Source organism: Leiobunum rupestre, chromosome 5 (assembly GCF_980474605.1).
Source record: "Leiobunum rupestre chromosome 5, qqLeiRupe1.1.hap1, whole genome shotgun sequence".
NCBI lineage: Eukaryota > Metazoa > Arthropoda > Arachnida > Opiliones > Sclerosomatidae > Leiobunum > Leiobunum rupestre.
The window spans coordinates 46058013-46071254 of NC_143388.1; positions in this window are offsets into that span (position 1 = coordinate 46058013).

The window sequence follows — 13242 nt, forward strand, 5'->3', positions numbered from 1 at the left end:
TCTGTTTTGTTAACCACACTAAGAAAATAAATATAAATTTTGAATTAATTCTTAAGAATTATGAATATTTCCAGCTCCAAAATCCATTTATCTTGCAGATTGCCGTGTTGAAATGCCAAATTTTGGTAAATTTCTTTAGTCAAACAGGGTTTTGAAGAAACATTGACACTAGCAATTGATTAACAAATCAATAAACTTGAATAATTATAGATATAAATAAGCCTGGCAGCTCTGTTTTGTTAACCACACTAAGAAAATAAATATAAATTTTGAATTAATTCTTAAGAATTATGAATATTTCCAGCTCCTAAATCCATTTATCATGCAGATTGCCGTGTTGAAATGCCAAATTTTGGTAAATTTCTTCAGTCAAACAGGGTTTTGAAGAAACATTGACACTAGCAATTGATTAACAAATCAATAAACTTGAATAATTATTGATATAAATAAGCCTGGCAGCTCTGTTTTGTTAACCACATTAAGAAAATAAATATAAATTTTGAATTTATTCCAGCTCCAAAATCCATTTATTTGGCAGATTGCCGTGTTGAAATGCCAAATTTCGGTAAATTTCTTCAGCCAAACAGGGTTTTGAAGAAACATTGACACTAGCAATTGATTAACAAATCAATAAACTTGAATAATTATTGATATAAATAAGCCTGGCAGCTCTGTTTTGTTAACCACACTAAGAAAATAAATATAAATTTTGAATTTATTCCAGCTCCAAAATCCATTTATTTGGCAGATTGCCGTGTTGAAATGCCAAATTTCGGTAAATTTCTTCAGCCAAACAGGGTTTTGAAGAAACATTGACACTAGCAATTGATTAACAAATCAATAAACTTGAATAATTATTGATATAAATAAGCCTGGCAGCTCTGTTTTGTTAACCACACTAAGAAAATAAATATAAATTTTGAATTAATTCTTAAGAATTATGAATATTTCCAGCTCCAAAATCCATTTATCTTGCAGATTGCCGTGTTGAAATGCCAAATTTTGGTAAATTTCTTTAGTCAAACAGGGTTTTGAAGAAACATTGACACTAGCAATTGATTAACAAATCAATAAACTTGAATAATTATAGATATAAATAAGCCTGGCAGCTCTGTTTTGTTAACCACACTAAGAAAATAAATATAAATTTTGAATTAATTCTTAAGAATTATGAATATTTCCAGCTCCTAAATCCATTTATCTTGCAGATTGCCGTGTTGAAATGCCAAATTTTGGTAAATTTCTTCAGTCAAACAGGGTTTTGAAGAAACATTGACACTAGCAATTGATTAACAAATCAATAAACTTGAATAATTATTGATATAAATAAGCCTGGCAGCTCTGTTTTGTTAACCACCCTAAGAAAATAAATATAAATTTTGAATTAATTCCAGCTCCAAAATCCATTTATCTGGCAGATTGCCGTGTTGAAATGCCAAATTTTGGTAAATTTCCTCAGTCAAACAGGGTTTTGAAGAAACATTGACACTAGCAATTGATTAACAAATCAATGAACTTGAATAATTATTGATATAAATAAGCCTGGCAGCTCTGTTTTGTTAACCACACTAAGAAAATAAATATAAATTTTGAATTTATTCCAGCTCCAAAATCCATTTATTTGGCAGATTGCCGTGTTGAAATGCCAAATTTCGGTAAATTTCTTCAGCCAAACAGGGTTTTGAAGAAACATTGACACTAGCAATTGATTAACAAATCAATAAACTTGAATAATTATTGATATAAATAAGCCTGGCAGCTCTGTTTTGTTAACCACCCTAAGAAAATAAATATAAATTTTGAATTAATTCCAGCTCCAAAATCCATTTATCTGGCAGATTGCCGTGTTGAAATGCCAAATTTTGGTAAATTTCCTCAGTCAAACAGGGTTTTGAAGAAACATTGACACTAGCAATTGATTAACAAATCAATGAACTTGAATAATTATTGATATAAATAAGCCTGGCAGCTCTGTTTTGTTAACCACACTAAGAAAATAAATATAAATTTTGAATTAATTCTTAAGAATTATGAATATTTCCAGCTCCAAAATCCATTTATCTGGCAGATTGCCGTGTTGAAATGCCAAATTTTGGTAAATTTCTTCAGACAAACAGGGTTTTGAAGAAACATTGACACTAGCAATTGATTAACAAATCAATAAACTTGAATATATATTGATATAAATAAGACTGGCAGCTCTGTTTTGTTAACCACACTAAGAAAATAAATATAAATTTTGAATTAATTCTTAAGAATTATGAATATTTCCAGCTCCAAAATCCATTTATCTGGCAGATTGCCGTGTTGAAATGCCAAATTTTGGTAAATTTCCTCAGTCAAACAGGGTTTTGAAGAAATATTGACACTAGCAATTGATTAACAAATCAATAAACTTGCATAATTATTGATATAAATAAGCCTGGCAGCTCTATTTTGTTAACCACACTAAGAAAATAAATATAAATTTTGAATTAATTCTTAAGAATTATGATTATTTCCAGCGCCAAAATCCTTTTATATGGCAGATTGCGGTGTTGAAATGCCAAATTTTAGTAAATTTCTTCAGTCAAACAGGGTTTTGAAGAAACATTGACACTAACAATTGATTAACAAATCAATAAACTTAAATAATTATTGATATAAATAAGCCTGGCAGCTCTGTTTTGTTAACCACACTAAGAAAATAAATATAAATTTTGAATTAATTCTTAAGGATTATGAATATTTCCAGCTTCAAAATCCATTTATCTGACAGGTTGCCGTGTTGAAATGCCAAATTTTGGTAAATTTCTTCAGACAAACAGGGTTTTGAAGAAACATTGACACTAGCAATTGATTAACAAATCAATAAACTTGAATAATTATTGATATAAATAAGCCTGGCAGCTCTGTTTTGTTAACCACACTAAGAAAATAAATATAAATTTTGAATTAATTCTTAAGGATTATGAATATTTCCAGCTTCAAAATCCATTTATCTGACAGGTTGCCGTGTTGAAATGCCAAATTTTGGTAAATTTCTTCAGACAAACAGGGTTTTGAAGAAACATTGACACTAGCAATTGATTAACAAATCAATAAACTTGAATAATTATTGATATAAATAAGCCTGGTAGCTCTGTTTTGTTAACCACACTAAGAAAATAAATATAAATTTTGATTTAATTCCAGCTCCAAAATCCATTTATCTGGCAGATTGCCGTGTTGAAATGCCAAATTTTTGTAAATTTCTTCAGTCAAACAGGGTTTTGAAGATACATTGACACTAGCAATTGTTTAACAAATCAATAAACTTGAATAATTATTGATATAAATAAGCCTGGCAGCTCTGTTTTGTTAACCACACTAAGAAAATAAATATAAATTTTGAATTAATTCTTAAGAATTATGAATATTTCCAGCTCCAAAATCCATTTATCTGGCAGATTGACGTGTTGAAATGCCAAATTTTGGTACATTTCTTCAGACAAACAGGGTTTTGAAGAAACATTGACACTAGCAATTGAATAACAAATCAATAAACTTGAATAATTATTGATATAAATAAGCCTGGTAGCTCTGTTTTGTTAACCACACTAAGAAAATAAATATAAATTTTGATTTAATTCCAGCTCCAAAATCCATTTATCTGGCAGATTGCCGTGTTGAAATGCCAAATTTTTGTAAATTTCTTCAGTCAAACAGGGTTTTGAAGATACATTGACACTAGCAATTGTTTAACAAATCAATAAACTTGAATAATTATTGATATAAATAAGCCTGGCAGCTCTGTTTTGTTAACCACACTAAGAAAATAAATATAAATTTTGAATTAATTTCAGCTCCAAAATCCATTTATCTGGCAGATTGCCGTGTTGAAATGCCAAATTTTAGTAAATTTCTTCAGACAAACAGGGTTTTGAAGAAACATTGACACTAGCAATTGTTTAACAAATCAATAAACTTGAATAATTATTGATATAAATAAGCCTGGCAGCTCTGTTTTGTTAACCACACTAAGAAAATAAATATAAATTTTGAATTAATTCCAACTCCAAAATCCATTTATCTGGCAGATTACCGTGTGAAATGCAAAATTTTGGTAAATTTCTTCAGTCAAACAGGGTTTTGAAGAAACATTGACACTAGTAATTGATTAACAAATCAATAAACTTGAATAATTATTGATATAAATAAGCCTGGCATCTCTGTTTTGTTAACGCACTAAGAAAATAAATATAAATTTTGAATTAATTCTTAAGGATTATGAATATTTCCAGCTTCAAAATCCATTTATCTGACAGATTGCCGTGTTGAAATGCCAAATTTTGGTAAATTTCTTCAGACAAACAGGGTTTTGAAGAAACATTGACACTAGCAATTGATTAACAAATCAATAAACTTGAATAATTATTGATATAAATAAGCCTGGCAGCTCTGTTTTGTTAACCATACTAAGAAAATAAATATAAATTTTGAATTAATTCTTAAGAATTATGAATATTTCCAGCTCCAAAATCCATTTATCTGGTTGATTGCCGTGTTGAAATGCCAAATTTTGGTAAATTTCTTCTGACAAACAGGGTTTTGAAGAAACATTGACACTAGCAATTGATTAACAAACCAATAAACTTGAATAATTATTGATATAAATAAGCCTGGCAGCTCTGTTTCGTTAACCACACTAAGAAAATAAATATAAATTTTGAATTAATTTCAGCTCCAAAATCCATTTATCTGGCATATTGCCGTGTTGAAATGCCAAATTTTGGTAAATTTCTTCAGTCAAACATAGTTTTGAAGAAACATTGACAATAGCAATTGATTAACAAATCAATAAACTTGAATAATTATTGATATAAATAAGCGTGGCAGCTCTGTTTTGTTAACCACAATAAGAAAATAAATATAAATTTTGATTTAATTCCAGCTCCAAAATCCATTTATCTGGCAGATTGCCGTGTTGAAATGCCAAATTTTTGTAAATTTCTTCAGTCAAACATAGTTTTGAAGATACATTGACACTAGCAATTGTTTAACAAATCAATAAACTTGAATAATTATTGATATAAATAAGCCTGGCACTCTGTTTTGTTAACCACACTAAGAAAATAAATATAAATTTTGAATTAATTCTTAAGAATTATGAATATTTCCAGCTCCAAAATCCATTTATCTGGCAGATTGACGTGTTAAAATGCCAAATTTTGCTAAATTTCTTCAGTCAAACAGGGTTTTGAAGAAACATTGACACTAGCAATTGATTAACAAATCAATAAACTTGAATAATTATTGATATAAATAAGCCTGGAAGCTCTGTTTTGTTAACCACACTAAGAAAATAAATATAAATTTTGAATTTATTCTTAAGAATTATGAATATTTCCAGCTCCAAAATCCATTTATCTGGCAGATGACGTGTTAAAATGCCAAATTTTGGTAAATATCGTCAGACAAACAGGGTTTTGAAGAAACATTGCCACTAGCAATTGATTAACAAATCAATAAACTTGAATAATTATTGATATAAATAAACCTGGCAGCTCTGTTTTGTTAACCATACTAAGAAAATAAATATAAATTTTGAATTAATTCTTAAGAATTTTGAATTAATTCCAGCTACAAAATCCATTTATCTGGCAGATAGCCGTGTTGAAATGCCAAATTTTGGTAAATTTCTTCAGTCAAACAGGGTTTTGAAGAAACATTGACACTAGCAATTGATTAATAAATCAATAAACTTGAATAATTATTGATATAAATAAGCCTGGCAGCTCTGTTTTGTTAACCACACTAAGAAAATAAATATAAATTTTGAATTAATTCCAGCTCCAAAATCCATATATCTGGCAGATTGCCGTGTTGAAATGCCAAATTTTGGTAAATTTCTTCAGTCAAACAGGGTTTTGAAGAAACATTGATACTAGCAATTGATTAACAAATCAATAAACTTAAATAATTATTGATATAAATAAGCCTGGCAGCTCTGTTTTGTTAACCACTCTAAGAAAATAAATATAAATTTTGAATTAATTCCAGCTCCAAAATCCATTTATCTGGCAGATTGCCGTGTTGAAATGCCAAATTTTGGTAAATTTCTTCAGTCAAACATGGTTTTGAAGAAATATTGACAATAGCAATTGATTATCAAATCAATAAACTTGAATAATTATTGATATAAATAAGCCTGGCAGCTCTGTTTTGTTAACCACACTAAGAAAATAAATATTAATTTTGAATTAATTCAAGCTCCAAAATCCATTTATCTGGCAGATTGCCGTGTTGAAATGCCAAATTTTGGTAAATTTCTTCAGTGAAACAAGGTTTTGAAGAAATATTGACAAAAGCAATTGATTAACAAATCAATAAACTTGAATAATTATTGATATAAATAAGCCTGGCAGCTGTGTTTTGTTAACCACACTAAGAAAATAAATATAAATTTTGAATTAATTCCAGCTCCAAAATCCATTTATCTGGAAGATTGCCGTGTTGAAATGCCAAATTTTGGTATATTTCTTAAGTCAGAGTTTTGAAGAAACATTGACAATAGCAATTGATTAACAAATCAATAAACTTGAATAATTATTGATATAAATAAGCCTGGTAGCTCTGTTTTGTTAACCACAATAAGAAAATAAATATAAATTTTGATTTAATTCCAGCTCCAAAATCCATTTATCTGGCAGATTGCCGTGTTGAAATGCCAAATTTTTGTAAATTTCTACAGTCAAACAGGGTTTTGAACATACATTGACACTAGCAATTGTTTAACAAATCAATAAACTTGAATAATTATTAATATAAATAAGCCTGGCAGCTCTGTTTTGTTAACCACACTAAGAAAATAAATATAAATTTTGAATTAATTCCAGCTCCAAAATCCATTTATCTGGCAGATTGCCGTGTTGAAATGCCAAATTTTAGTAAATTTCTTCAGACAAACAGGGTTTTGAAGAAACATTGACACTAACAATTGATTAACAAATCAATAAACTTGAATAATTATTGATATAAATAAGCCTGGCAGCTCTGTTTTGTTAACCACACTAAGAAAATATATAAATTTTGAATTAATTCCAGCTCCAAAATCCATTTATCTTGCAGATTACCGTGTGAAATGCAAAATTTTGGTAAATTTCTTCATTCAAACAGGGTTTTGAAGAAACATTGACACTAGCAATTGATTAACAAATCAATAAACTTGAATAATTATTGATATAAATAAGTTTGGCAGCTCTGTTTTGTTAACACACTAAGGAAATAAATATAAATTTTGAATTAATTCTTAAGAATTATGAATATTTCCAGCTTCAAAATCCATTTATCTGACAGATTGCCGTGTTGAAATGCCAAATTTTGGTAAATTTCCTCAGTCAAACAGGGTTTTGAAGAAACATTGACACTAGCAATTGATTAACAAATCAATGAACTTGAATAATTATTGATATAAATAAGCCTGTCTGCTCTGTTTTGTTAACCACACTAAGAAAATAAATATAAATTTTGAATTAATTCTTAAGAATTATGAATATTTCCAGCTCCAAAATCCATTTATCTTGCAGATTGCCGTGTTGAAATTCCAAATTTTGGTAAATTTCTTCAGTCAAACAGAGTTTTGAAGAAACATTGACACTAGCAATTGATTAACAAATCAATAAACTTGAATAATTATTGATATAAATAAGCCTGGCAGCTCTGTTTTGTTAACCACACTAAGAAAATAAATATAAATTTTGAATTAATTCCAGCTCCAAAATCCATTTATTTGGCAGATTGCCGTTTTGAAATGCCAAATTTTGGTAAATTTCTTCAGTCAAACAGGGTTTGAAGAAACATTGACACTAGCAATTGATTAACAAATCAATAAACTTGAATAATTATTGATATAAATAAGCCTGGCAGCTCTGTTTTGTTAACCACACTAAGAAAAGAAATATAAATTTTGAATTAATTCTTAAGAATTATGAATATTTCCAGCTCCTAAATCCATTTATCTTGCAGATTGCCGTGTTGAAATGCCAAATTTTGGTAAATTTTTTAAGTCGAACAGGGTTTTGAAGAAACATTGACACTAGCAATTGATTAACAAATCAATAAACTTGAATAATTATTGATATAAATAAGCCTGGCAGCTCTGTTTTGTTAACCACACTAAGAAAATAAATATAAATTTTGAATTAATTCCAGCTCCAAAATCCATTTATCTGGCAGATTGCCGTGTGAAATGCAAAATTTTGGTAAATTTCTTCAGTCAAACAGGGTTTTGAAGAAACATTGACACTAGCAATTGATTAACAAATCAATAAACTTGAATAATTATTGATATAAATAAGCCTGGCAGCTCTGTTTTGTTAATTACACTAAGAAAATAAATATAAATTTTGAATTAATTCCAGCTCCAAAATCCATTTATCTGGCAGATTGCCGTGTTGAAATGCCAAATTTTGGTAAATTTCTTCAGTCAAACAGGGTATTGAAGAAACATTGACACTAGCAATTGATTAACAAATCAATAAACTTGAATAATTATTGATATAAATATGCCTGGCAGCTCTGTTTTGTTAACCACACTAAGAAAATAAATATAAATTTTGAATTAATTCCAGCTCCAAAATCCATTTATTTGGCAGATTGCCGTGTTGAAATGCTAAATTTTGGTAAATTTCTCCAGTCAAACAGGGTTTTGAAAAAACATTGACACTAGCAATTGATTAACAAATCAATAAACTTGAATAATTATTGATATAAATAAGCCTGGCAGCTCTGTTTTGTTAACCACACTAAGAAAATAAATATAAATTTTGAATTAATTCCAGCTCCAAAATCCATTTATCTGGCAGATTGCCGTGTTGAAATGCCAAATTTTGGTAAATTTCTTCAGTCAAACAGGGTATTGAAGAAACATTGACACTAGCAATTGATTAACAAATCAATAAACTTGAATAATTAATGATATAAATAAGCCTGGCAGCTCTGTTTTGTTAACCACACTAAGAAAATAAATATAAATTTTGAAATAATTCAAGCTCCAAAATCCATTTATTTGGCAGATTGCCGTGTTGAAATGCCAAATTTTGGTAAATTTCTCCAGTCAAACAGGGTTTTGAAGAAACATTGACACTAGCAATTGATTAACAAATCAATAAACTTGAATAATTATTGATATAAATAAGCCTGGCAGCTCTGTTTTGTTAATCACACTGAGAAAATAAATATAAATTTTGAATTAATTCTTAAGAATTATGAATATTTCCAGCTCCTAAATCCATTTATCTTGCAGATTGCCGTGTTGAAATGCCAAATTTTGGTAAATTTCTTCAGTCAAACAGGGTTTTGAAGAAACATTGACACTAGCAATTGATTAACAAATCAATAAACTTGAATAATTATTGATATAAATAAGCCTGGCAGCTCTGTTTTGTTAACCACACTAAGAAAATAAATATAAATTTTGAATTAATTCCAGCTCCAAAATCCATTTATTTGGCAGATTGCCGTGTTGAAATGCCAAATTTTGGTAAATTTCTTCAGCCAAACAGGGTTTTGAAGAAACATTGACACTAGCAATTGATTAACAAATCAATAAACTTGAATAATTATTGATATAAATAAGCCTGGCAGCTCTTTTTTGTTAACCACACTAAGAAAATATATAAATTTTGAATTAATTCCAGCTCCAAAATCCATTTATCTTGCAGATTACCGTGTGAAATGCAAAATTTTGGTAAATTTCTTCAGTCAAACAGGGTTTTGAAGAAACATTGACACTAGCAATTGATTAACAAATCAATAAACTTGAATAATTATTGATATAAATAAGCTTGGCAGCTCTGTTTTGTTAACACACTAAGGAAATAAATATAAATTTTGAATTAATTCCAGCTCCAAAATCCATTTATCTGGCAGATTGCCGTGTTGAAATGCCAAATTTTGGTAAATTTCTTCAGTCAAACAGGGTATTGAAGAAACATTGACACTAGCAATTGATTAACAAATCAATAAACTTGAATAATTAATGATATAAATAAGCCTGGCAGCTCTGTTTTGTTAACCACACTAAGAAAATAAATATAAATTTTGAATTAATTCCAGCTCCAAAATCCATTTATTTGGCAGATTGCCGTGTTGAAATGCTAAATTTTGGTAAATTTCTCCAGTCAAACAGGGTTTTGAAAAAACATTGACACTAGCAATTGATTAACAAATCAATAAACTTGAATAATTATTGATATAAATAAGCCTGGCAGCTCTGTTTTGTTAACCACACTAAGAAAATAAATATAAATTTTGAATTAATTCCAGCTCCAAAATCCATTTATCTGGCAGATTGCCGTGTTGAAATGCCAAATTTTGGTAAATTTCTTCAGTCAAACAGGGTATTGAAGAAACATTGACACTAGCAATTGATTAACAAATCAATAAACTTGAATAATTAATGATATAAATAAGCCTGGCAGCTCTGTTTTGTTAACCACACTAAGAAAATAAATATAAATTTTGAAATAATTCAAGCTCCAAAATCCATTTATTTGGCAGATTGCCGTGTTGAAATGCCAAATTTTGGTAAATTTCTCCAGTCAAACAGGGTTTTGAAGAAACATTGACACTAGCAATTGATTAACAAATCAATAAACTTGAATAATTATTGATATAAATAAGCCTGGCAGCTCTGTTTTGTTAATCACACTGAGAAAATAAATATAAATTTTGAATTAATTCTTAAGAATTATGAATATTTCCAGCTCCTAAATCCATTTATCTTGCAGATTGCCGTGTTGAAATGCCAAATTTTGGTAAATTTCTTCAGTCAAACAGGGTTTTGAAGAAACATTGACACTAGCAATTGATTAACAAATCAATAAACTTGAATAATTATTGATATAAATAAGCCTGGCAGCTCTGTTTTGTTAACCACACTAAGAAAATAAATATAAATTTTGAATTAATTCCAGCTCCAAAATCCATTTATTTGGCAGATTGCCGTGTTGAAATGCCAAATTTTGGTAAATTTCTTCAGCCAAACAGGGTTTTGAAGAAACATTGACACTAGCAATTGATTAACAAATCAATAAACTTGAATAATTATTGATATAAATAAGCCTGGCAGCTCTTTTTTGTTAACCACACTAAGAAAATATATAAATTTTGAATTAATTCCAGCTCCAAAATCCATTTATCTTGCAGATTACCGTGTGAAATGCAAAATTTTGGTAAATTTCTTCAGTCAAACAGGGTTTTGAAGAAACATTGACACTAGCAATTGATTAACAAATCAATAAACTTGAATAATTATTGATATAAATAAGCTTGGCAGCTCTGTTTTGTTAACACACTAAGGAAATAAATATAAATTTTGAATTAATTCTTAAGAATTATGAATATTTCCAGCTTCAAAATCCATTTATCTGACAGATTGCCGTGTTGAAATGCCAAATTTTGGTAAATTTCCTCAGTCAAACAGGGTTTTGAAGAAACATTGACACTAGCAATTGATTAACAAATCAATGAACTTGAATAATTATTGATATAAATAAGCCTGTCTGCTCTGTTTTGTTAACCACACTAAGAAAATAAATATAAATTTTGAATTAATTCTTAAGAATTATGAATATTTCCAGCTCCAAAATCCATTTATCTTGCAGATTGCCGTGTTTAAATTCCAAATTTTGGTAAATTTCTTCAGTCAAACAGAGTTTTGAAGAAACATTGACACCAGCAATTGATTAACAAATCAATAAACTTGAATAATTATTGATATAAATAAGCCTGGCAGCTCTGTTTTGTTAACCACACTAAGAAAATAAATATAAATTTTGAATTAATTCCAGCTCCAAAATCCATTTATTTGGCAGATTGCCGTTTTGAAATGCCAAATTTTGGTAAATTTCTTCAGTCAAACAGGGTTTGAAGAAACATTGACACTAGCAATTGATTAACAAATCAATAAACTTGAATAATTATTGATATAAATAAGCCTGGCAGCTCTGTTTTGTTAACCACACTAAGAAAAGAAATATAAATTTTGAATTAATTCTTAAGAATTATGAATATTTCCAGCTCCTAAATCCATTTATCTTGCAGATTGCCGTGTTGAAATGCCAAATTTTGGTAAATTTTTTAAGTCGAACAGGGTTTTGAAGAAACATTGACACTAGCAATTGATTAACAAATCAATAAACTTGAATAATTATTGATATAAATAAGCCTGGCAGCTCTGTTTTGTTAACCACACTAAGAAAATAAATATAAATTTTGAATTAATTCCAGCTCCAAAATCCATTTATCTGGCAGATTGCCGTGTGAAATGCAAAATTTTGGTAAATTTCTTCAGTCAAACAGGGTTTTGAAGAAACATTGACACTAGCAATTGATTAACAAATCAATAAACTTGAATAATTATTGATATAAATAAGCCTGGCAGCTCTGTTTTGTTAATTACACTAAGAAAATAAATATAAATTTTGAAATTATTCCAGCTCCAAAATCCATTTATCTGGCAGATTGCCGTGTTGAAATGCCAAATTTTGGTAAATTTCTTCAGTCAAACAGGGTATTGAAGAAACATTGACACTAGCAATTGATTAACAAATCAATAAACTTGAATAATTATTGATATAAATAAGCCTGGCAGCTCTGTTTTGTTAACCACACTAAGAAAATAAATATAAATTTTGAATTAATTCCAGCTCCAAAATCCATTTATTTGGCAGATTGCCGTGTTGAAATGCTAAATTTTGGTAAATTTCTCCAGTCAAACAGGGTTTTGAAGAAACATTGACACTAGCAATTGATTAACAAATCAATAAACTTGAATAATTATTGATATAAATAAGCCTGGCAGCTCTGTTTTGTTAACCACACTAAGAAAATAAATATAAATTTTGAATTAATTCCAGCTCCAAAATCCATTTATCTGGCAGATTGCCGTGTTGAAATGCCAAATTTTGGTAAATTTCTTCAGTCAAACAGGGTATTGAAGAAACATTAACACTAGCAATTGATTAACAAATCAATAAACTTGAATAATTAATGATATAAATAAGCCTGGCAGCTCTGTTTTGTTAACCACACTAAGAAAATAAATATAAATTTTGAAATAATTCCAGCTCCAAAATCCATTTATTTGGCAGATTGCCGTGTTGAAATGCCAAATTTTGGTAAATTTCTCCAGTCAAACAGGGTTTTGAAGAAACATTGACACTAGCAATTGATTAACAAATCAATAAACTTGAATAATTATTGATATAAATAAGCCTG